We start from the raw sequence: 27,595 nt of genomic DNA, 5'->3' as shown, positions 1-27,595 counted from the left end.
TCCAGCGTTGAGTTAAATGCAAAAAGCCTTTCAAAGCCAATGGTCGAGTGCCACGTGGTAGCACGTAGTCAATAAAGAAGCGGGACCCAGTGCGGAGCCAAGGCTGTTAGTGTAACGGCCGATCAAGTCTCATTTGATCGGATGGTTTGCGCTATTTCACAAGACAAAATGGTTCGTGGTTTATGACCCACGAAATGATGAAATGATGTGGCATTCCAATCGGATGGTCCATCTAGTCCTGAGGGCGAGTAAGCTGATGGCATGTGGCAGAAAGTGCAACAGTCAGCAAAGTGGGTCCCAGAGAAGAGAGATACCGTGAGATAAAGGCATTCTGACAGATACAGGTGGTGAAAATAGAGAGGAACTCGATATTTTCTCTCGGCAAATCAAAGATTGACATATCATCTTGAAAGATGACTGGATGTCGGGTGTTCAAAGTTGAGTCAAAGGGCCCATGTTTGCAGGTAAACATTTAGAGTGTAAAGACCGATCAATTCTCATTTGATCGGACGGCCCGCATGGTTTCGCAAAGGTGAAGTGCTCGCATGTTAACCCCTGCGAAATGGTGAAAAGGTTTTTTGTTCTTAAAGGCAAAGTGAACATGAAGTGTAAAGGACAATAAAGTGTGATTTGATCTGACGGTTGGCGCTATTTCGTAACCTAAAGTTGAATGCAAATTAAGCTATGCGAAATAGCAAAAACCGGTTAGCTGTTAGGTGAAGGCACAGTTAGTGAAAAAGTTAACTGTCTAGGTAAAGGTTAAAAGTCGTGCAGTTCAGGTCCCATCCAACACCTAGCGTAGTTTCGCAAAGGTAAAAGTGCTCACTGAATAACACTTGCGAAATGGCGAAACGAAATAAGGCTCAGTGAAAAGGGTGGAAGTATTAAGCTAGTGTAAAGGTCGATCAAGTCTCATTTGATCAGATGGCCCGCATTATTTCACGAAGTAAAGTTGCCAAGAAATTAATTCCTGCGAAATAGCGAAAAGAAAAATGCATGGGCGTTGTGACCCGTTGGAGCGAAAACTTTGAATTCTTTCATGAATTCAATTCTGAAAGGATGGCCAAGCATGTGGAATCAATGTTGGAATTAAGAGCCCAACCGCCATATATGGTCTCGTATCAATCGAATTGAGATATCATTCTGAAGAGCACTTGTAAAGAAATAGTTGCAGAGCAGACTTCTTCAATTGCAGAGTTAATTCCTTCGAGTGCAAGCAAGTTTCTCTATACTCTTGTTCAACCATCTTTCTTTTAATTGTGTATGTTTTACTAAGATTTTAATTTGTCATAGAACAATTGAAGGAAAGTGTTGAATCACTTGCTTAATTTTCTAAAAGAGATGGCACCTAAAAGGGAGTTCTCAGGAAAAATCAATTATCATGAGAGGGCAATTTGTGATGATTTCCTTGAACAGTTGACGTTGTCAAATAATGTAGCTTCCAAAATGAAAGAATTGGTGCCAAGAGCTTCTCGCTTGAAAATAGGAGAAGGTTTATATGATAAAGGGAATTGGTTAAGAGACCCTCAAGTAGGGATGTCTGGGTTAGGATTATTCAAGGTTGGGTTCAGTATGAGAAATTCTCCAGCCCCTCAAAATAGTATATGGGAATTGGATGTTGGAAAGTTGGTAGTTCCAGGGGTTTTCTTTGATGCAGACCTTCTGACTCAGATTGCACATAGCTACGACCCAACTTCAAGAAGTGTACATGATATCAGTGGGAAGACCCTCATTGAAATTAACAATGAATAATTCAGGAATGCCTTTGGGTTAAGTGAATACACTAATTTTCTGGAGCCTATTGATTTTAAATCATTAGCTCAGGTGTATAATGTGCAAAGAAATCACATAAGAAATGGGCCTCTCAAAGAATTCTTTTTGAAGATAGGCGGGTTAACTATTGTGGGACCTAATACCGAAGAACCCTTCTCTCTAAATTTGTTTACCCTTAGGGCTAAAGGATTATACTGGTCACTCTGCCAAATCCTAGGGGAAGATGTTGAAGCAAGTATGCCCACTCATTACATGTTGATGGTTGCTCAGATTTTGAATCCTTCTGTGGCAATAATTTTTGATTATGCTTCTTTCATAACTGATGCTATCCATAATGGATTAATAGGGATCAGGAATGGGAAAGTAGATAGGCCCTTTGGGTGGTACTCCCTTCTCATGCATTTGTTTTTATTCAAAGGTGGTGACTATTTTGCAAGTGGGATGGACCTTGTAAAAGAAAAGGACGGGGAAAAGATGCCAATGCAATTATGGAGCACTGTTCTGTCATGGGACAGAGAAGATGCAAGCTTCCTAAGGTTTGACAAATATTTTGCATCAAAAATCAGGACCCTTGTCTATTTGGAAAACCCAAGAGTCCCTAAGGTGCTCTTGGAATTCATTAGGCCACAAGAGTTTGCAGAGGACATAAAAATTGTCCACAATTGGGGTGATATCTACCTGTACCCTATTTCAACAGTTTTTAGAATATATGGTTTCACAAGTACCCCATTTTTGTTACCTTATCAGGTCCCTCTTAAAGTGGGAATTGCAGAGATACTCAGGCAGATTGGTGCCGTGCAAGAAGCAGAGTTGACAGGTAGAGGCAAAGGGACAATTTTCCCTACAATTACCTTGGCACACCAATTTGTAATAACTAAAGGAGGTTGGAAATGTTTTGGAGATTTCCTCTAGCCATATCATTTATCAACTGCAGTCTCTTGGTGTGTTGACCCCGAAGATTTCTTTAATGGTATTTTTAGGAAGAGGGTTGTATGTAAGGCCAAACCCCATCAATTTCAGTTCCCTAAGGACCTCATCAGGAATGAATTTGATTTAGATGAACAAGAGCTGAGAAAGGAAAAGTGGATAGCCTATAAGAAGGCCTTAGACTTGGTGCACCAACTTGACATAGGCTATGACCCTTTGTTTAGCTTTTACCCCTTTGCAGAGAAGATGAAGTTTTTGATTCTTAGTTTTGAGGAGGTGATGCAAACACTAAAAGAAAAGAGGGAAGTTGTAATCAAGAATAACCCTGAGAAAGCAAGATTGATTTTGAGTAGGTCTGCATCTGCTAGGCTGATCCCTCCGGGTAATTATATGCTACATAAGAAGTCTAATTATAGTGTACTTATGCCTGCTTCAGGAGAGCCCTCTGCCTCTAAAGGTAAAAGGAAGATACACGATGTCATTGACATCCCTAGTAGCCCAAAGAAACAAAGAGTGGGAAAAGAGATACAACCTGAAGAGCTTGTGTATTCCCCATCACAATCACCTATCCATATAGGAGATGAACAGGCAACAGCTGAGCAACTATTGCAATTAGGCAGTCTAGGGGAGATTGCCTACACCTATGATGAAGTAGAGGAAGGAATGCCAGAAGAGCCCTTAGCTGCTGAAATGAATATCACCACTAATGAATTCAAAGGCCAAGAATGGGACCTTGAGATCAAGTGAGCCAGTGAAGATTTCTTGGTTGATGACAAGTTCATCACATCAGAAGCATTCATGCAATGTGTGTGGAAGCAAAGCATTGATAAATACAATGCAAGGTGCAAGAAAAGGAAGGGTGAGAAGCCTCATAAAGACCCAGCTATAGTTGAGGAAGAAATAAAGCAAGAAATGGTTGAAGAATTTAAGACCATCACTCATCAGCAAGGAAGAGACATGGTGGCGAAGGCTAGGGTACTTATCCTCCCCGAATGGGATATAGCAGATGCTCTAGTCCTAGAAGCAGTAAGAAAGGAGACTAAACCTATGGAGGGAGTCACTATCAATAAAGACAATGCTGCATTAGTTATGTGGTCTCTAAAAAGAGATGAAAACAAGAAGAAAAGGGACACCTCAATGTCAAGTTACCTTGGGGGGATGATGGTGAAGAGGGTGCAGACTACTGGAGTAGTGGAAGCTGCTAGCACTGTATTAGAAACTGCTAAATTTAGTGTTGCAGTGGCAGAAAGGGAAGCTAAGGAAAAGGCAGATCTCCAGGTTAAATTGGAGATAGTTGTAAAGGCTTACACTAATGCTCAAGAAGAGGTAAGGAACAGAGATAGCATCATTGCTAAATTGCAGAAGCAACTAGCAGGACAACATCATCATGGTGAATCCTCAACACTGATGATTTCCTCTTCTCCTGCCAGACCTCCACCTACCAGCCCTATCATTGAGTTCCCACCATCTCCAGCACCTTCTAGCTCTCAAATGATTGAGATCACTCCTCAAGAGTTAGAGAATCTAAAATAGGCCCAAGCCATGTATGCAAAGAAATATGAGGATAGAGTGAAGGCCACTGTTACTAGTTTTGCAGATACCGCGAATGCCTCATTGCTATACAATAATGTAGGTCAAATTTTGGATATATGGAATGAGCTCAAGGGAGACAAAGCCATATTGACACCTATTTTTGACAAATGGAGGCCTAGGGAGCAAGATTTAGAGTTTATGTGTGTATCTTGTGATGAAGAAAAGGCCAATCCTATCATTAGATCCACTTCTGACATCACTAAATATTTAGTACAATTAGCAGTAGGGGTGGACAATGTTGATAGGAAAGTTAATTTGTGCAAAAAGGAGTATGCTGATCAAGTTTTTGAGTCGCTCCCAGGAGTTTTTGCTAGCCCGGATCAACTGAAGGACAAACAAATGTGGCTTAAGGAGATAGAAGCCAAATTGTTAGCAAGAATTAAAGGAATTATTGATCTAGATGATGCTTCTTTCTTTGTTATAACAATATAGGAGATAGAGAAAATTAAGGCACATTATAGTTTTCTCAATTCAGAAGTCAACAAAATGAGAAACTCCTGGAAAAGGTTGACCAAAGCTAAGGCTAAAGTGATTAATTTCTCATGGCCGGCCAATGATGTGTATAATGAGTGGACAACAAAATATGCCACTCATGATCCAGAACAGTTGGAGAGCGCCCCTGAAAAGGTAGAAGAAGTTACAACCGAACACCCTATTGAAGAAGCTGTAGAGGCCGAAAAGAACTTGTAACTGTTTTTGTGAAAAGCTTTGTAACTTCTTTGTTTTTGAAAGAAATGATTGTAACAAACTCTCCTCAAAAAGTCTGAAGTTTTGTGCATCCATGTTGTTATAAATGGATACCAAGACTAGAGGGAAGATGATCGCAAAAGAATTGTAAGAAAACACTGCAGAAATTTATCTGAGCTTTTCTGAGTCTAATGGGGAATATTCAAAAACTTCTTGTAATATTTTTCTAAATATCATATCAATATACAGACCATCAGTTTTGAGTAAAGCTTTCTGTCGTCTTCAAAGTGTGTTTACAATTTATTTACTGTTTTCATTCTGAATAATCCAGGGTTATTTTGTTTGAATGGGGTAGCAAGGCTATTTTCAGTAGATGTGTTCGTTGGCTTTTCTCTTTAGGAGGGAAATTAAAGATGTGGGGATCACTCATACCAGTAAATTCTTTGGGAGTGTTGGGTCTCAAATCAACAGATTGGATAGGTTCTAAGGAAATGCCAACTCCTATGATCAAACCCTCCAATTGACTTGGCCAACTTATAGAGTGAACCTATTTGGTTACTAGCTCTCTCACTTTAGGCTCTGTAGGACCTAGGTGGGTATACCTACTCACTAGTTGTTCCTTCAACTAATGCTTTTTATAGCAGATTTAGTGTCTTAATCTGATGTCTCCTAGTCTCAGAATGGCATAAGTTTCTTAAACAAACTGACTTCAGATGTGTGTATTGATCTATGTATCTTACAAAAGTATATATGTTACACTTTCGCTAAATTACCTACTATACCTACTCTACTAATCCTAATGCTTAAAAGTAAAGGGTAACTGGTATGGTTAAAGGGTTTGTTTACAAATGATCAGTGCCTTTCCTCTTATTTGGGCTACAAAGTCTTATATTTCTTTAGGACTTATTGTGTAAACTTATGAGACAGTTTTTAAACCCACCACCTCTCGATGAGTCTGTCAGTTACTGTTTCTTATGAGCTCTACTTCAATGTCTATATTGTAAATTGCTTGAATGGATTTAACCCTAACTTTTAAGAGACCATCCAAGGAAGAAATACAGGGAACAATTACAATTCATGAGTAAATCTTTTTGATCCAAATCTACAATATGAAACACATAATTTTACTGGAAGAACACGAATAACCTTATCCACTTTTAGATAATATCATATGCAACTACCTTCTAAAAATATGTTAACTCTCAACACATATGAGAAAGAAAATGCAACTGGTTATTTTTGATAAAAAAAAATTAAAGTACAAAATTGCCTCCACCTCTTCTCTCTATTCTCTCCTCCTTCTTCTCTCTTTACATTTTACATCACACATATATATGTGTTTGAATGGTTTTCATACCCCTTTGGGTGAAAAGACACCCCCCTTTTAAATAAAAATAATTCCAAATCCCGAAATTGCCTTAGTTTATGTAATTAATTGTCACTTTACAAGTTGTTTAGGCATATTAGAGGTATTTTAAGGCTATTTTATGGGTATATAATGGATAAATGGTCTTTAAATGATTAAATACCCCCTTTGGTGCTTCACACTCCATTTTTTATGCCCATTATTGTGTTTATGTTATGATTTCATATTGTGCAACAAATATAAAATATATTACTTGTACCTATTCAATATATATATGTATATGTATATATATATATATATTTAGAATTTTTCTTGTTCCTTGTCTTGGAATCTGGAATTCTAAAAATTGCAAAATTTAGGGTTCCAACAGTGGCTCTGTCTGGGGATGCATGCCCCATGCGGGCATAGCAAGAATCCATCTATCTCTGGTAAAGTAGATTGGATGTATCAAATCATCTCCCTTATGTAGATTATGTCAAAACTGCATGTAGTGGCCCCAAGCCCCAAAAACTGAACTCTAGTTCTTTCCTCTATCAAACATCTGATTCTCATCATGAAGTAGTATAAAAACTTTGAAATTATTGATATCACTTGATTGGCAATTCCTATCATAAGATGCATCATCCATCCTTATTTTATAGGGATTCTTTATTTCACCTAGATTACCATTATCCCCTATTCCATAGGAAATGGTATTTATACTTTTACAAAAGTTTGCTTCTTGTGGCATCCGCATATTCTTCATTTCTATTTTATTGGAATATTGCATATTATCTAACTGGTACTTCTTTTCACCTTTTATTTTATCTCTATGTGATGTACCTTCCTTTTGTAACTCTGTTATTTTTGTGGTCCTTTTATCACGTGACTTAGTCATATTATTACCCATGTTGTGTTCACACATGTTTGTATTGTCCATACTGTTTGCAATTTTTTCTTCTTCATCATATAAAGGATTTGAGAATACATGAAAATCCTTTTCACACATAACATGGCAATAGGGAATATGATTTTCCTCTATCACTTCATCACATAAGGGGTTTGAAAATATTTGAAAGCTATTTTCAAATTCACATACCTCTTCTTTATCAATTGTATCGTCAAGGTACTCAAGTATGGATTCACTTTCCTCATGACTGGTACAATATTCTTCATCAATGTTAGCAACAATTTCTTTAGGTTCAGACTTGTACTCACAAACATCATCAATTGCTTCTTCATCAGATGGGACTTCCAAATGGTTAACTGATTCTTCTATATATTCATCTTCATTTGCATCTCTTATGTTGATGTTACTCGTCTCACGCAAATCATGTATTTTTTTATTCAATTCTTCAAGAATTGAACATGCCGATTCCAAACTGTCAGACCCACATTCTCTCACGATCAATTCCTCTAGTATAGCTGAATTAAGTTGTGTATTATCAAGCATTTGGAAATAAGTCACCATTATTTTGCCAATCAATTTTTCTATATATTCACCTTCTTTTCTTCTTATGTTGTAGATTGCATTGCCGCAATCATAATCCGATTGAATCTGATTTTGGTATGGATAACCAATTGAAGGGCTAGCGACTGAAGCGTTGTCCTCGATTACACCATAGAATTGTTCCATGAACCACCACTCAAGTTCTTCCCATGATGAGATACTTTGTGGGGGTAATAAGCTGAATGACTACTCTGCAACATCCTCCAATGTTAGCACAAACCGTTTCATGATCGTTTCTTCTAAGTAGATTATGAAGGTCTCAATAAACCAATAAAATGATTTTAGATGCCCAATTGGTGATTCCCTTTCATCTCCATGGAACCTCGGCATATAGATCTTCAGCTCATAGGGAAATGCATATGGATACTCAAGGATGTTACCGAAATCCAATGGCTTAAATCTTCCTGGAATATTCCTGTCTCTTTGTGGCTATGGTTGCCACTGTGCATATTTTTCTGAAGATTCTTCTCCATAAAAATATGGATATTGAAACATACTGAATGCTACTAATCTTTTTCATTTAATTTTCCTTTTACAGAGTCGCCACCTCTTTCATAGAGGACATAAGTTATTTATTTCTTCTGAGTTCTCTCCCACAACAGAGTCTTAATAATTCTTCCCCAGCAGAGTCGCCAATCTGTTGGGTCTCAAATCAACAGATTGGATAGGTTCTAAGGAAATGCCAACTCCTATGATCAAACCCTCCAATTGACTTGGCCAACTTATAGAGTGAACCTATTTGGTTACTAGCTCTCTCACTTTAGGCTCTGCAGGACCTAGGCGGGTATACCTACTCACTAGTTGTTCCTTCAACTAATGTTTTTTATAGCAGATTTAGTGTCTTAATCTGATGTCTCCTAGTCTCAGAATGGCATAAGTTTCTTAAACAAACTAACTTCAGATGTGTGTATTGATCTATGTATCTTACAAAAGTATATATGTTACACTTTGGCTAAATTACCTACTATACCTACTCTACTAATCCTAATGCTTAAAAGTAAAGGGTAACTGGTATGGTTAAAGGGTTTGTTTACAAATGATCAGTGCCTTTCCTCTTATTTGAGCTACAGAGTCTTATATTTCTTCAGGACTTATTGTGTAAACTTATGAGACAGTTTTTAAACCCACCACCTCTCGATGAGTCTGTTAGTTACTGTTTCTTATGAGCTCTACTTCAATGTCTATATTGTAAATTGCTTGAATGGATTTAACCCTAACTTTTAAGAGACCATCCAAGGAAGAAATACAGGGAACAATTACAATTCACGAGTAAATCTTTTTTATCCAAATCTACAATATGAAACACAGAATTTTACTAGAAGAACATGAATAACCTTATCCACTTTTAGATAATATCATAAGCAACTACCTTCTAAAAATATGTTAACTCTCAACACATATGAGAAAGAAAATGCAACTGGTTATTTTTGATAAAAAGTTTTAAAGTACAAAATTGCCTCCACCTCTTCTCTCTATTCTCTCCTCCTTCTTCTCTCTTTACATTTTACATCACACATATATGTGTTTGAATGGTTTTCATACCCCTTTGGGTGAAAAGACACCCCCCTTTTAAATAAAAATAATTCCAAATCCCGAAATTGCCTTAGTTTATGTAATTAATTGTCACTTTACAAGTTGTTTAGGCATATTAGAGGTATTTTAAGTCTATTTTATGGGTATATAATGGATAAATGGTCTTTAAATGATGTAAATACCCCCTTTGGTGCTTCACACTCCATTTTTTATGCCCATTATTGTGTTTATGTTATGGTTTCATATTGTGCAACAAATGTAAAATATATTACTTGTACCTATTCAATATATATATATGTATATATATATTTAGAATTTTTCTTGTTCCTTGTCTTGGAATCTGGAATTCTAAAAATTGCAAAATTTAGGGTTCCAACAGGGAGAAACTTTGAATCTTGATGATCATAGTTTAATTTTGGATGCCTAAATTCTTATAAGTGTCAGGCATGTATAAGGATTATTTGAAACCAAGCCAATGGGATGCGTAAAGATATTTTGTTTGAGGAGTATTATCTGAGTTTTAGATGACTCTGTGACCTTGGATAAGGCACTGGTATTGATTGAAGTTGTTTATTGCATGTTTTGTTGATCGAAATACTAAATTTGAGTATAATTTTATTCCTTTGTTTCAGTTAGTTTCAAGGTGAATAGATCCACTAGTTTTCTGGACTGGTTTGTTGTGGATTTATCTTTTGAAAGTGTGAATTCAGTTCACAAAGGTATACCCCCCTGGACTCTGAATAAGTCCAAAGTGTAGAAGGTTGAATCAAACCTTGTCATATGTTGTCCTAAGAGTTTCCTTCCCCTTAACATCCCTCTTGCATAGAGTTTGATTGTCTTATTATAAGGGTGTTGAAGTGAGCCAAATTTTGAAGACAACAGGAGCATAATGAAATATTGAAAAGTCTGTTACCTTATTGAGCTTCTCTTTTTTTCAAGAATAGTTTAATATTCTCTACTTAACAGGGCCAACCACGTGAAGGTGGAAGCTCATTTGGCCCTTCCCCCCCCCTAATATCACTCTAAATTTCCCGTTAACGTCTAACATTCTTTCATCCATTAATGAAACATAACATTCATTCATTATCACGTAACATTCATTAACATTCATTAACACGTAACATTCATTAACACATATCATTCATTAACATTCATTAACAAGTAACATTCGTCAACATTCATTAACACATATCATTCATTAACATATAATTAAATTCATTAACACATAAAATCCAGTTGTTAACATATAAAAAGATTACAATCATTTTTTTTTCTTTCTTTTTGAAGCTTGGACGTAAAGACTAAGTGGACCATCATTGTCCTCATCATTTGTCCCCTCTTCAGTTTTTCTACCCTTTGCTCTTTATCTAGTTAATGTATGCCTAGTCCTGTACTCACGTTGAGGACGTGTATGCAAAGGGGGGCCCACTGCAATAACAAAGAAATCAGTTAAATTCATGAGTTTTATTATTATTGTTACAATTATTCTATTAATTAAAAGAAAATTACATGGGTGCTCTTTATCTGATGGGGTCACATCATCTTCCTGATCATTTTGTCTAGCCTCATCCTCAACATCCTGAACACCCTCTAAATCCTCTAGAGTTGAAACACGAAAAGTTACATTAATCAATACACCAATTGCAATTAATTTTATTTAAAGGAATAAAAGTGGTCCTCTTTACCTGGTGGGGCCCCATCACGTTCCTAATGTTGTCTACCTGGATCATGCTCAATGTGCTACATGCTCTAAAATAAAAACAAAAAAGGTTACATTAATTACTACACTAATTTCAATTAAAGATGTTTAATTGTAAGAATCATTACATAAAAAAATTGTTTAACATGTGAATACCTCTAATACTGGGATGCACACCACGACCTTCATCATGTGCAGGTTGTGTTCCACCATGTGCAGGCTGCATTCCAATGTCATGTGCATTATTATGATTGCTTGATTATTTAAAACAAATATAGTCACATTATGTTGGAAATTAACATCGAATAGATTATTTCTCAAGTATTCAATTTTAAATAATTTTCATTTAGCTTATTTACATGATTGACAGATGCACTGAATTCTTTTGTTTGCCCACTCAATCCTTTTAGATGTTTAGTCATGGCTTTATAACCCTCCCAGAAGGCAATTTTCATGTCATCTTCTGTGGGCACTCTATTGAATTTAGAGCCCTACATTTTTTGCTTAATATCATGAATTTTGCTTGTATTATTTAATGATTAAAAAAATTATTTACAATTTATTATTTCGATGTGATATTTCATTTATTGATACTTACAATTCATGCGACAACTTTCATATAACCACCAGAGCCGAGTTTGTGTTGGCCGTGCTTTTCTAGTCTTTCCTTAGTTGCCTTTGATGTGTCAAGTAGTCTATGAAAAGTTTGAAATATGTTAGATTATATAAATATAAAGAGTAATTAGTACATAATTACATTCTTAATAGTATCACATACCTTCTTCTACTTGGTGGTGTATTTCCTTTTTTCCTTTCAACTCTCTCCTTTGCATCCAAAATTAGGTCCTTCCACTCCCTCTCTGTAATCATGGGGGGACGCTCATACTTTTTGTTCTTCTCTAAATGTGTCCTATACTAGTCCCTCACATACTTTAGATGTTTTCCAACTTGGTCAAAGACCTTGCTTTTCTCGAATGTGTCATTTCTGAACAACCCAACCAAATGGTTTATAAGCTCATCTTTTAAGTTTTTTTCTTGCTCATTCCACCATTTACATATGGTGGTCCCGAAGATCTCCAATGTAATTTCATTAAGAGTTCTATAAAAAATATCATTTCCTGCAAACAAATCATGGGATGATTAGTCCAAAACGAGTGATCAATAAGTAAATTACAATTACTCTATATAGCATAATAATTTTAAAGTACCCGAAACCTTCTCTATATTTATGGGAAGCAAATCTTCGGTCACCACAAATGTGACCGAAAACATTCCTATACTAGCAATATGGGAAGATCCAAGAAATGCTGCTATGGTATCACCACTAGTGGCCTCTGCATCCTCATGTACATGTCTTGCTGCAGAAAATGAATCCACTATGAAATACCCCCAAGAAAGAACACTTCAAGGGAAATAAACACATAACAAAAGAGAAAGCAAATCAGATATCTACCAACTCCAGGGTCACTATGATGTGCACTAGTGGATGTTTGCATGTTGCATGTTGCCAACATTGCAGTTAGCAATATAGGTGGGGATGATGGCCTATGATGAGGCGACGTTTGCACAGGAACATGGACATCATCTGAGAATAATACATTAAATATACAAAAAATTAAATATATGAGAAATAACACAGTGGTGCAGGAGCACCAAGAGCACAATGAGGAACTAGGACCAATTTTTTAAAGCAAAACAGTCAATTTTAGAGCCTTTGAATAATAAAAACTTTTGAATTCCATGCACTCTTTCTTAGTTATATGAATATTGAAGTCTTTTATCCACATGTTTTCCACCATCAAATGCATTGATTGGCTTTGGAAAATGGTTGGAGATTGAAGTGGTATGAATATACTTTCATTTCCTTTTGGTTTCATTAATTTTGGATCTGTATTTGAAAAGTTATAGCCATTTTGGTGAAAACTGTCCAAACCCTACCTAGGGTTGGCAACAAGCACTCAAAATGTAATATCTTTTATCTTCTTTTCCAAATAAGCCCACAAATGGGCATAAATCTGTATTATATTGTGTACATTCATTTCATCAAATGTGCAGAGTTTTCACTCCAAGTTTGGAACATGATTTGAAGACTTTTGGGACAGTTTTGGGTGTCTCAGTCCAAGAAGGACAGTGAAAAGGAAGATTTGTGAGGATTTGGTACAAAAGTACATATGAATGAGTGTTGGTATATTGTTGGGGGATGAATAAGGTGTGTGGGGAGTCATCTCAAAGATTTAAAAGGAGTTTTGAAGCCTTAAAAGACCTTGAACCAAAGATGTGACATGACTGTCCTCTTGTATTGCCTCATGACAACAAACTTGAAAACAATGATAAAAAGATTTTGACATGTGAGGGTTGAATGAAAAATAGTCTTGGAAGATAGTGGAGATGGAAACCTCAGTGTGTGGTGTATGTTTGGAAGGAGGGTTGAGTGTCTTGAGTCAATATTGAGTGTTTATGACAAGTGATTGCCTAATTCCTTCATGACTGTCCTAAACTTTACATAGACTGTCAACTTATGAAAATAGTGAGAATACTGTCTCTAATATAAAAACCAAGTAATGTGTCAGTATGTGGGGGTCTGAGTAACCCTAGGAGTAATGTTAAATGCCATTAGGAGTGATTGAGAGTTCCAAAGTGAGGGTATGGAGTCTTAGATAATGATTGTCCTAATTAGTATGTTTGAGTCAATGAATTGTGACTTGGCAACCCGGGTGTTATGAAACCTTGAAGGATGTACGAATGTATTGTTCCATGTATGGAGGCATAAAAATAGAGTCAAATGGTGTGTGATTCAGATGACCTTGAGTGGAAGGTTGTCCCTAGTTGATGAGTTATAGTGTGGATGCTCTGCAACAATTAAAAAATGTGCAGGGAAGTCACATGTTTGATAACAACAAGGAGCCTATGAACACATAAACGATATATCAGAGCATCAAAGTAGTTTTAATGTATGGAACATGGTCATCACTTGAACTACCTGGAGTACCCTGATCATGGCCATTGTCTTGATGAGGACGCAATATTTCTTGTAAAAACAACACATACATAATTTAGTTCCTGACATAAAAGAGTATAAAATATAAACCATTTTTGAACTTATGTTATAATTAAAGATTTCATTACTGCTTACTTGCAACCTCTCTTTTATTGCATCAGTTTGAGGGACTTGGTATGCCAAAGCAATAATTTCTCTATTAACTTTTTTTTTATCTTTCTCATCATTGCGATAGGGTCTGTGGAATATGCAATGTCATCAATCTACAACCAAAAATAAAATTTGTTAATATAAAGAATCTTAATGGTGCATGTTTCACCCTTTATTAACTACTATGAAATAACAACAAAAAAAGATAAAAAAAGATGACATATATGACATACCTTAACATACGTGAGATTGTTATGTTGGATAAACCATTCATAACCTTCAAGTTCACCAACAACAATATAGCAGAGAGAAGAGTTGTTTTGGAGCCTTCATAAAGGGGCTCGTATGCCTTCTCAAGTAGAGGTACATCATGAACAACATCAAAGTCATCTTGATCATCATGATCAGTTGCGCTAGTACTAAATGTGTCGTGGATCAATATATTTGTACCATCATCTTCAATTATGTTTTCTGGCACATGATCATCTTCTTCCATATGATCATTATCTTCAACTTCGATATTCACACCTCCATGTTCCTCCACTTGGAAAACCACATTCTCTAGGTTGTGGCAGTTTATTTCATGTGCCCTAGGGCACTCCACCTATATAAAAATGATCGACATTAATAAACCATGATCATGATTGTGATCTGATCATCAAGTGATTTCTTATGTATATAAATCGTTAAAATGATGTACAACCTAAGTTGGCCTAGTGGTAGAGAACTTGTGTTCTTAAAAGAGAGGCCACGAGTTCAAATCCCAAAGGGGGTAAGGTATGTACACCTCATCATCTTTGTCCCATTACCTATCAAAAAAAATAAAATTATTAAAATGATATAATGAACAACTTACCAATGGACAATAATCATGCCCCCCTTCAATGTGACCATGTTGCCTACAATGTTTCTCAATTGTTGTGATTAGAAGTCTTCTAGTCTTTAAGCCCTTACAATTTTTGTAGGGACAATAACATTTTTCATCACCTTTTCTTTTCAAGCTAGACCATAATATAGCAATTGTCTCCTTATTTTGTTCTTTGCTGATATTATCTTACATGATCTTTCTTCACAAGGAAAAAAAATCGGGCTATGGAAACTTCGGTCTATAACCTTCACAAACTAAGCAAAACAATGTTGCAAGTACGGAAGTCTTCTTAGAACTAGTTATAAAGAACTTGAAATGTTAGTTATGAAATGATGTTTCAATATAATATACCAAATCAAAATACTTAAACATAGAAAAATTACAAAACAAACCAAAACCATTGAACATTCAACACAATAACATCATGAACAACAGTCATTGATAGATCACAAGAGCAACAACTATATTACAACAATGTCGAAGCACTCTGATAAGATCAAAGTAGTGATAAGGTCAGGAAGGTTCACAAATATTTGAGGGATCATATAGCCTCTCTACATCACTAGGATTCTCTAGAGTTTGCAAACTAGGCCAAGCAATAAGTCAAGAGTAGCTACATTTAAAGGAGCTTGAAGGTGACCAACTCCCATCCATCTATGATTTGGCTCCTATAAAACAACCATCAGCTGGGTAGCTTGAAGGTGGCACTAAGATGAGACAAGGTGAACATAGATCCTCTCAAGGTGCAGATTGGAGGATAGAAAGCTTATCAGACATTTCTTGGAGTGAAAAAAAATGCAAATGTGATTGTGGATACTTATCAAATGGTTTTCAAGATTCCTTTGAAGTAAAAACATGTGTTGTTATCAGATGGTAGATATGGATGAGCTTTCACTTTGACAAATTTTGCCAAAATGTATGCTTTAAAAGTATCTTAAAGAATAACTAGGAATAGTGGAGTCCATTTTTGTGTTAGAGGTTTTGTTCAGTTTATATTGAACCTATTAAGCATATTATAAACATTTGTATTCATAAGGAAAAGCAAAAGTTACAAAAAATTTGAAATCTTCACTATCGACAAAAGTCAACCTAATGGTAACACTTAAGACAAGTAGAAGCATCTGATCGGGATAGAATACACCAATGAAGTCCATCAGCATAAAACACACAAGCGGCAATGGAGAAATCTTGTCTTATCGATAGCCGATGAGGCTATCGGTAAGACTATTCCCAATGAGAATGTTGGCAAAGCTTATGCTAAGGAGACATAACGTATCAGGAGGATCTATGCCAAGGGAAAATACATTAGGGAGATTATTCCCATCGCTTGAACACATTTTAAGCTATCCCGATGCCTGATGAGACTAGCGGGATAGCTCGCACCGATCAGCAGGAAGAGAGATCATCGACTTATGTTATCTTGATGAGTAAGAAGAAATCAAGAAGTTGTGAAAATCATTAGACCAACATATGTCATTCAACAGGTAATCTTAATGTATTAAAGAAAGGGAGAGAGAGTTATGTTGATGGCACTAAAATAAAATTACATCGGGGAGGCTTGTGCCTATGAGCCGTTGTCAAATCAAATTTCAAAACTGAAGCAGAGGACTCTTATTAAATGCTTGCATCGGGTTCACACGAAGCCAATTTATGGGATGCTAATCATTGCGAGTTTGGCATTGAATACGTTTGTTATATAATTGAAATTGGTTGACATAAATCTCACACAGTGAAGGAAATTGGCAGAATAGAGATTTCTAATTTGTAAAGGGTAGAGGGAGAAATTGCAATTGCAGAAATAGAGGCATCTAGTTCTATAGGGAAAAAGAGATCAGACAAGAGTTTGGAGTCAAGAGCCAAGAAATCCAAAACAGGAGAAGACGCCCCACTTAGAAAATTGAACCAGGATATGATTGATCAAATGCAAGCGCCTGGACCTAAGTCTAGAAGATCAAAATAACATCTACCTGGTCGGGATCAATTGGAAGATAGATACAAGGATGTCAGGGATGTTTGGACTAGGGTAAGGGGATATGAATTTTTTTTATTCCATTACTTGAGGAGAAATAGGGAGGTGTCGCTCTGCAACCCCTGGGTTACAAATATGGGTAAGCTAATTGTCCCTAATGTTTTTTTAAATTTGAAAGTTTTAGAGATTCTAGTGAGAAACTATAATTTTGTGGGCAGATACATTCAAACTCCAAATGGAGAATCCTTCATAAGGTTTTTAGTAAACACTATAAATGAAGTGTTCAGCCTAGATTATGCTTTTGATAAACCTCTGTCTTTTGGGGAATTGGAAGAGGAATATCAAATAATAGACACTACATACCTTGGGTGGAAACTAGTTGTCCATAAAGAAGAAGCAAGAGAACTTACAAAATAGGACGGGCCACCATTTAACATTGATTTGTTTAGACATTACCTTCAGTATACCTATATGTCTTGTGGGCAGTTAGGAGGCATTGAGGTTCCAAACCTCACGAGTATTGGGCCATTAGTTTTAGCTTCAGACATTCAAATGTATGAACCCAGGTGGTTTGATTATGCATCATATTTGGTGGAGAGATTGCATGAGGGTTTTTTGAACCTCAAGAATAATAATTACCCTAATTTTAAGTTTTACTCATTATTGATGCATTTAATCTTATTCTATGGATGTTTTAGGGGTATGTGGCTCGAGGAATTGAGGCTTAACGTCATAAATAGGCAAGGGGAGGAGCAACCTGTTCAATTATGGACTTTTGTTTAGGATTATCATTACACAAGATCAAATTATATCAAATTTGAGGAATGGATAATAAAGCCAATTTATCGGATGTATGGATTTCCTTGTGATGGATCAATCTTAGATGATATTAAAAGATTTTTAAGACCTAAAGATTTTGATGACAGAAAGATAGTGAATCATAACTGGGGAGATTGGTATGTCCATCAGGACTTCACATGTTTTAGGATATATGGGTTTGAAGGAACTCCATATATGTTGCCAAAATGTGTTCCTAACTGAATAGCATACTTAGAGATTGTCAGACAATTGAGTGTCTCAAATGCTAAACACTTTGGGGATCTGCGTAAGCAGACTTTCTTGCCAGGTACTCTCAGCTTTGGAGATTTCACAATTGTTTCAATAAAAGCCTATGATGTAATTGACAAGAAATTAATGAAAGAATTTAATTTATTCAAACATTTTGCAAGAAAGAATTATGATTCGGAAGGACATATCCACTGCTGCAAGAGAAGGCCAAAAGCCTATGATGTAATTGACAAGAAATTAATGAAAGAATTTAATTTATTCAAACATTTTGCAAGAAAGAATTATGATCCGGAAGGACATATCCACTGCTGCAAGAAAAGGCAAAATCTAGGTGATTATTTGCATGTGAGTCTGGAAGCGGAAGATATATTTAGGAACATGGAAGATGCAGAGGCTCAAGAAATGATTGATAACCTAAAAAACAATTGGAGGAGAAAAGACAGAGGTTAATGAAGATGGAGTCAGAAGAAGAAATGTTAGAAAATGAACTGGAAGACACTGAAGCCATTTATAGGTCACAGGCAAAAGATGTGGAAGAAGAGTTCAATGAAGATGATCAAATTGTAACTAAAATGGAAATTAATAAAGATGCAAGATTGGATGGACATGTTGCTTTTGTGGCAGATGATGTATTTGTTAAATCCAAAGAATTTAAGTCTTTTCTTTATAATTTCAAAGCCAAAAGGCTGAGGGAGTCTATCCCAAATGTGACACCTGAAAACGAGGTAGGATTATTGAAGAAACTAAAAGAGAATATAGAAGAAGAATTGGTGAAAATGACTCCACGGAGAGGGAGACAATTACTGATAGAGGCCAGAGTAATTCTTTTTCTAGGATGGGACATGAGTGCCTCTTTTATTTTTGATAGTTTATTGCACTCTGATAATAAGGAATTCAAATTGGATATTCAGGGAGTTAATGACAGTTTTATTGGGTCAAGGTTTGATCTATATGAGGAAGAACTAATGTTATGGGCACTATATCCACCAAACAAGAGACCAACAATCATTGATGTGGATAGGCCTTTTGGACACATGATGAAATTAAAGGTGCGAGAAATTGATCCTATTGTCTCAGCAGATATAGGAGTAGATATTTCCAAATTCAACATGGCACAGATGGTTAGAGTGGTAAGGGAAAGGAATCAGTACAAGGCTATGTATGTGGAGGCCATCAGAAGAAGTGGACAGTCTGAACCCATGTTGCTTTCTCCTGAAAATTCAAAATGGAAGCAGAAATGTGAGGAATTACAACAGGAAAGTCAAATAATTCTCAAACATATGCAAAGTGTAAGAATTGATACTACTTCTTTCTTATTGAATAAAAGATTTGAAAAGTTGCAGGGTCACTTGGAAGACTTTTGGGTTGTGTTTCAGAAAAATGTGGACAATGCAGTATCACATAACAGGATAAAAAACATACTGGGGGTCAAGTTGTATGAGAAGAATTTGGAGGGAGTAGATGTCAAAGAGATTGAGAAAATTGAAACCCTACTCGCAAAGCATGATAAATTCGATGCAGAATTACAAATAGAATATGATGAGTGTAAAGATATAATCCAACATGGTATTCCTATGTTAGTTGACCATAAAGGTGAAATTAAGGATAAGGATAAATAGATTGTTGAATGCCATAGTCTCCTCAATGTTTCCCTTGATGTTGCCCAAATAGATGGTGTATATGGTGAAAATGGATAACAATAATAACGATATTGAAAGGCTAAATGAATTCAACCACAAAACCCTAGCCTAACAACAACAAAGATCCACCATAACATATGAAGATTACCTAAGACAATGCAAATCAAATGAAATCACAAAGATTATACCATCACATGTCCAATAGGGTTTTGATCTCCATTCTTCCTATCTCCATTGATCTTGCTTGATATATTTGCTCTCAGATTTTATATGCACAAGAGCTCAACAAAGAACGGAATGTGGTTGCAAGTAGGATCGTAGTGTAGTCAAGTCCTTCAGATCTTTCATTAGGGTTTGATAATGAAGAAAGCATCTCCTTATATAGAAGACACTATATGAAATGGAGGGATAAGATTGAGAGGTGTAAAAGGAGGTCGGCTATGATTAGAGGGTAGGTAAAAGAAATAATAAAATAATGAAAGGGGTAGGTAGTGTATGAATTAAGAGATGAATGACATGTGTCATGGGTAGAAAAGGTTAATGAATTAATTAAATAAATAAAGATTTATTTAATTAATAGAAGAAGTGGGATCAAATTAAATAAATAAAAATATTTATTTAATTTAAGAAAAGGATAATTTAAATAAATAAATGTATTTATTTAAATGAGAAATAAGGCTAGAAGAGGATAAATGAATTAATTAAATAAATAAAGATTTATTTAATTAATAGAAGAATTAGGCTAAAGTAATTAAATAAATAAAATATTTATTTAATTAGACTGGACAATTTTGGGTGTCTACATTTTGCCCCTCTTTGAGACAATGCGGCTTGTCGCGTTGTTTCAAAGAAGATAAGATGAACTGATACATAGTTGCCCCAAGATAGGAATGATATGTCCCCTCGAGAGATTGGATGAAAAAATGTCTGAAAAGATCGTAGACAATCTCTCGATAAGAAAGAAAGGCTAGAATGAACTGACCGGATAAAGTGACAAAGTCATAGGATAAAGAAGACTCGGGTAGTCTATAAGATAGACCACGAGGGGAAAATACATTTTCATTGTCATCTACACGTCCACGAGAGCAGAGTGCAGAGCAAAAATAGAGCAGCAGCAGTCAGCAGCAATGGCTTTCATTCATAGATTCGACCGCGTTCGCCGATTCCAGAGGCCAGTAGAGGCAGGAGAGCCGGTAAGTACCGCCAAACCTCCTCGTACTTTGACGCATTTAATCTTGTCATTAATGCATGCTAGATTAGGTAATAAATGCGCTTAGACTAGGGTCCGAAAAGTGTCCAAAAACGTCCAGGCGCGTATGCGTTGGTGCCAGGCGCGTCTATGCTCGTGAGGCACGTCTGTGTTTGTGTTAGGTGCGTCTACGTTACATGCGACCGCGTTTGTGATGGTCAGTCGCGTCTGTGCCAAGAAGGCACGTCTGTGTCTCCTAGGCGTATCTGTGCAGTCTGAAAGTGTGTTTATGTCAGGTAAGCGCGTTTGTGTTTCAAAAAGTGTGAAGTTGCGTCTTCTAGGTCAAATCGGCAGTTCTGTGATGAACATATGCTGTCGATTGGATAAGCTACTGAGAGGATACACTCAAGCAGGTCCTCTAAGAAGACTAGGATAGATCAAGGCACTTTGTGATGAACAGTGAGTACCAAGATAGAGTACTTTGTGATGAACAGGGAGTACTAGAGTATGAGCAGCACTTTGTGATGAACAGTGAGTGCAAATGTGAGCAACACTTTGTGATGAACAGTGAGTGTCACACACGTAGTACTTTGTGATGAATAGGGAGTACCACTAGGATAAATAGCAACACTTTGTGATGAACAGTGAGTGTCACTAGGATAGATAGCAACACTTTGTGATGAACAGTGAGTGTCACTAGGATAGAATGCCATATGCATTTAGATTAAAAAGTAGCATTTTGTGATAAACAGTGAATGCCACAATGACTGACATGAGTGATTTGCTTGACTACAGGAGTATTTGCCAATGCTGGAGTCACGGGAGAGATTCCCATTGACTCAGAGGTTGCGACCTGAGCTGACCATCGAGGAGCGAGCTGCGATTGAGGAGATGGGATTGAGACATGTTCGGAGGGAGGGTGGTGAGGAGAGGCAGGCTCGGGTGGTGAGGGGTCGCGGTGGATTGCCGCTACAGGTACCAGTAGCACAGGGTCCCAGACAGGTACAGGTGCAGGGATAGGGACAGAGACAGGTACTAGTACAGGTACAGGCACAGGCACAGGGGCAGGCACCCGTACAGGGGGAGCCACAGGAAGAGGAGGAGGGGGCTGACCCGATGGAGGATGAGCTACTAGAGCTGAGGGAGATCTGCCAGGGCCAAGATGAGATCCAAGAGTTGGAGAGGGAGAGGGATCGGCTCAGGATGAGGCTCAGAGATACTGAGTGGGAGCAAGATCAGGCTATTCAACGCTACACAGAGGTTGAGACAGCACTGAGGGCTGGGAGACAGGCAGCGGAGGACACAGGGGTAGGGTATGTTTATGTCCTATGAGCAGGGGAGGAGATTGCCTATTGGCGAGATCTCTACTATGGTGCAGTGCCAGCAGATCAGCGGGCAAGGAGCTTCCATAGACCATCGCGTACAATGACAGCTACGGGAGGGAGCCAGAGGAGACAGGAATCAAGTGGTGGGGTTATGGGTCCTCCACCACCACCAGATAGAAGAGATAGGTAGGATGATCCTGGGGCGGGTCCTTCAGGGGCTCAGATTCCATCGAGGCTAGGCGGCTCCGAGGGAGGGAGTTCATCATAGCCATAGAGGGCTCCCTATGTATCAGTTTTGTACCATTTTTGTATTGTAGACACCTACGGGTGCTTGTAGCCATATGATTTTGACATCATTGTATCATGACACTTATGAATATATTTATGAGATGATTCATCTTTGCGGCAGCTATATGCATGTGTACCTATGTGATGAGATTTTCTTATGTGATGCTTATGATATGGATGCAAATATGTATATGATGCAATGCAATATATTTTTTTGTTCTTTTATGTTTTTAATATGTTATGCCAATGTGAATGTATGAAATGCAAATGTAAATTGTGCTAACATGTGTTGTGTGAAGGATGTGATGCAATTGTGATATCTATATGTATGTATGAAATGCTTATATGTGGTAATGCAGGTGCAACTACATGAAATGCAAATGTTTTTGGTGTGTCATTATACTTAGTCATGTGATAGCAGGCTACATGGACTTGAGAAGGATGATGGAAGTCAATCAAGAAAGGGGGATGGAAGATAGAAGATATGAAAGTGAAAGAGCTTCTTGTGCGTTATCATCATTGAGCTTTATTATGGCAAGTAGGTTATGACAATCGAGGCATATGTTCGACCCAAAAAGTCATTGTACCTGTTTGCATGGAGATAAGACAGTCACAAACAAGGAATGCCCCAGTTCACACTAGACTCACAGTGTCCTCATATCCTTGGACAAGTCATACAATTACTAAGAGACAATCCATAGACAGCAAATACAAATAGGTGACGATACCCCATCCTCGCCTTTCTAGTCAAAGACATCCTGGAGATAGAATCTCTAGTCAAAGACATCTCGGAAAAGCTAAAAGACATGTCACCAAAAAAAAAGATGAAATCAAAAGAAAACCAAGACTCGACACCAACATCCACTGTAGTCCTCAAGTTTAGTGTCTCTTGTCACTTGTATAAGTCTTATTTGATTGTGGTCACAATGTGTACTTTCACAGAAAGGATAGATAGCACTGAACCATAATGTTGTCTGAGTCTGTTGAAAGATTTGATTTGTTGAAGCCCATTGTTGCTGATGTGTCTCATCTGAAACTGACTGAATCCATGAAACTGATACTTTATTGTAGAGAAGATGAAACTTTATTGCGGATCTGTGATGCAAATGTTGCTTTATTGCGGATTGTGCGCGGATAGACTGAAGGAAGCTGGAAGAAACTGTACTCCTCAAAACATGTGATGTTCTCAGTTCCACACCCATCACTAGACGTAGGATTTTGCCTTAGCCATAGATAGGATCTGATTTATTATGAATGGAAAGGGAGGTTTATTATGAATGGCTAACCAATCTTGGGTAGATCAATAACAAGCCATGATGGGAATGGGTAAGTTTATTATGAACAAATAGGTTGTGAGTGTGTGCAAAGTGAAAGGATAAAAGTGAATCCTGGAGGAGGGAGGAGCAATGTCTCTACGCATGGCGCTGGTGACCCAGTTTTCACCATGGTACTTGCCCAGGGCGCCACTAAAGTGGTTTTCACCAGTGGACGAAATTATTTCTCTTTACTTTTTTGATTTTTCAATGTTTTTTGTGTCACAAGGCACCTGTTTGCCAGGTTTTCACCAAGTAACGATTTTTTTGTTTTATAAATTTTTTTGTATTTTTGAAATTTTTGAATTTTTTTGTATTTTTTGAATTAGGATATTCCAAAGAGCTATGTGTAGAACCTGCGAAGGTGCATGCTATTGATAGGATCCTCCAAAGGTTCACCCTCTATAGTAGAGAGTTGATATGCACCAGATCCATATGCTGCTGTAATGATGTAAGGACCAAGCCAGTTTGGTTCGAACTTGCCCTTCTTCTCTCTGTCTTGCTGATTTTTAGGATTTTCTCTGAGAACTAAGTCACCCACCTCAAATGTGCGAGGCTTGACCTTGTGATTGTAGCTGCGACTCATGCATTGTTGGTAAGCTTTGAGATGATTAAAAGCAGTTTGTCTTCGTTCATCCAGTAGTTCTAGCTCTTGTAAGCGAGAGACCCTATAGTCTTCATCACTGATGATGTTTTGCAAAGAGACTCGTAAAGAGGGTAGCTCGACCTTAATAGGCAAGATAGCTTCAGCGCCATAGACAAGTGAATAGGGTGTAGCTCTTGTAGGTGTGCGGATACTTGTGCGGCAGGCCCAAAGTGCAGGATTAAGTTGGATATGCCAATTATGGCTAGCATCATCGACTGTCTTCTTTAGGATTTTAAGGATTGTTTTATTAGACGCCTCAGCTTGGCCATTACCTTGGGGGTAATATGGTGTGGAGAAACAATGGAAAATATGGAAGTGGTCACAAAGTTCACGAACATCCTGATTTTTGAAGGGACGCCCGTTATCAGTGATAATGGAAACAGGAATACCGTATCGACAAATGATATAGTTAAGGATGAATGTAGCAATCTGTTTTCCTGTGATTTGTGTGAGAGGCACAACTTCAATCCATTTTGTAAAATACTTTGTGGCAGTGATAATGAATTTATGACCATTGGAAGAAGGAGGGTGGATCTTGCCTATGAGATCGAGTCCCCACTCACAAAAGGGCCAAGGAGACGCAAGTGGTTGAAGTTCTTGTGCTGGTGCATGTATGAGGTCTCCATGAATTTGGCATTGCTTACATTTCTTGACAAACTGATATGAATCTTTTTCCACATTGGGCCAATAATATCCAGTCCTGATGAGTTTCTTGGCCAAGGTAGGACCACTAGCATGTGGACCACATATCCCTTCATGCACTTCCTGTAACGCAATCTGAGCTTCGTCGCTTTCTAAACATCTAAGAAGAGTGCCATCTAGACCTCACCAGTATAGAATATCAGCTAAAATGACGTATCGAGAGGATTGGTGAATGAAAGTGCGACGTTGGTTATTTGATAGATTAGGAGGTAAAGTATTGTCACGTAGGTATGTGAAAATGGAACCATATAACTGGGATTTGGGACCGACAACGCATATCATCTTAGTAGGAATGATCCCATATGAAGGAACCAAAAGGTTATCCACCAAGAACTCATAGCGGGTCTCGTTTGGAGGTAAATCAATCAGGGAAGCAATTGTAGCCATGGCATCTATGGCGCGATTCTGCTCTCTTGGTATCTGCTCAAAGTCTATCTTTGTGAAGTGTTGTTTCAGGTCGTCCACCATTTGTTTATAAGGCATTAATTTTTCATCTTTTGTTTGGTAATCATCAGTTGCTTGACGGATGACCAGTTGGGAGTCCCCAAAAACATGAAGTTCCTAGATCTTCCATTGAACTGCAATTCGTAATCCTGTTGTTAACCCCTCATATTCCGCTATATTGTTAGTGCAAGGAAATGATAAGCGGTATGATTTTGGTATAGAATCCCCTTGACAAGTTATAAAGAGGATGCCAGCTCCTGCCCCATGCTATGTGTATGAGCCGTCGAAGTACAGTTGCCATGGCTTTGCCTGTGACATTGTCAAAATGGATTCATCTGGAAATTCTGAACTTAGAGGAACATCATCTATCATGGAAGCATCTGCTAATTGATCTGTGATGGCTTTTCCTTTTATTGCTTTTCTGTCCACATACTCAATGTCGAATTCACTCAGGATCATTACCCATTTGGCCAGTCGCCCAGTAAGTGTTGCTTTATTGAGAAGGTATTTCAATGGGTCTATCCTTGCAACTAACTTAGTCTTATGAGTGAGCATGTAATGTCGTAATTTATGCGAAGCAAAGACCATGGTGAGACATGCATGCTCAATTGGTGTGTAGTTTAGCTCATATCCTACCAATGTGCGACTGATATAGTATACTACTTTTTCTTTGCCCTCAGCAATTTGTTGTGCTAAGAGTGCCCCCAGTGCTATTGGAGTGTCTGATATGTATAGTAACAGTGGTTGATCTGGAACTGGTGGCATCAGAACTGGTGGATTTAGAAGATAATCTTTGAGCGTCTGGAAAGCCTGTTGACAGTTATCATCCCATTTGAATTTGATGTTTTTATGTAGCAGGTGCTGAAAAGGATTACACTTATCTGCCAGTTGTGCTATGAATCTTCGGATGGACTGGAGTCTGCCTTGTAAGGATCAAAGTTGACTAATATTTCTTGGTGGTTGCATTTCCAAGATGGCCTTGACTTTTGCTGGATCAGCTTCAATTCCCCTTTTGGATACAATGAATCCTAGGAGCTTCCCGGAGGTTACTCCAAAGACACATTTCTTGGGGTTTAATCTTACTTTGTATTTTTTCAACCGATCAAAGACGACTGAAAGTATGTCCAAATGTGTATTTCTATCTATTGATTTGCCCAAGAGGTCGTCAACATAATCTTCCATGGTTATGTGCATGAGATCATGAAAGATAGTAGTCATGGCTCTTTGATATGTAGCACCTGCATTATTTAGCTCGAAAGGCATGACATTCCAGCAGAAAGTTCCCCACGGACAAGTAAATGATGTTTTGTGTTGATCCTCGGGTGTGATTCTTATTTGATTATAACCAGAGAATCCATCCATCAATGATAACATTTCATGACCTACTGTGAGATCAACAATCAAGTCAATATTTGGCAATGGGAAGTCATCCTTTGGACAAGCTATGTTGATGTCTTTGAAATCTGTGCAAATTCTGATGTTGCGATCTGGTTTACTAATAGGTACCAAGTTGGAGATCCATTCAGGATAATCAATTGGGCGTATGAATCCGACATCCAGTAATTTCTCAAGTTCTGCTTTGACTAGTAATGCCACTTGTGGATGCATTTTTCTTAATTTATGTTTTACTGGTTTTGCCCCCAGTTTGGCTGTCAAATGATGCATTACCGAATCCGGATCCAATCCAGGCATATCAGCGTATGACCAGGCAAAGTTGATTTGTCGTTCTTTGAAGAAACTTATGAATTTTGACCTTTCAGACTCTGTCAGTGATTGAGCTAGGAATATGTTGTGTGGAACCTCTTCTGTACCAATGTTTGTTTTGACAGTCTCCTCTACCAACATGGATGACTTTTCCTCATATGATGCTGAGAGAATGTCGAGCCTTCCATCTTCGGGTGCCTCGGAGAGGTTTTCACCCTTAGATA

This window comes from Cryptomeria japonica, chromosome 3 (genome assembly GCF_030272615.1).
Source record: "Cryptomeria japonica chromosome 3, Sugi_1.0, whole genome shotgun sequence".
In the NCBI taxonomy this organism is placed as follows: domain Eukaryota; kingdom Viridiplantae; phylum Streptophyta; class Pinopsida; order Cupressales; family Cupressaceae; genus Cryptomeria; species Cryptomeria japonica.
The sequence above is the reverse complement of the archived record's forward strand: the minus strand, read 5'-3'. Positions refer to the sequence as shown.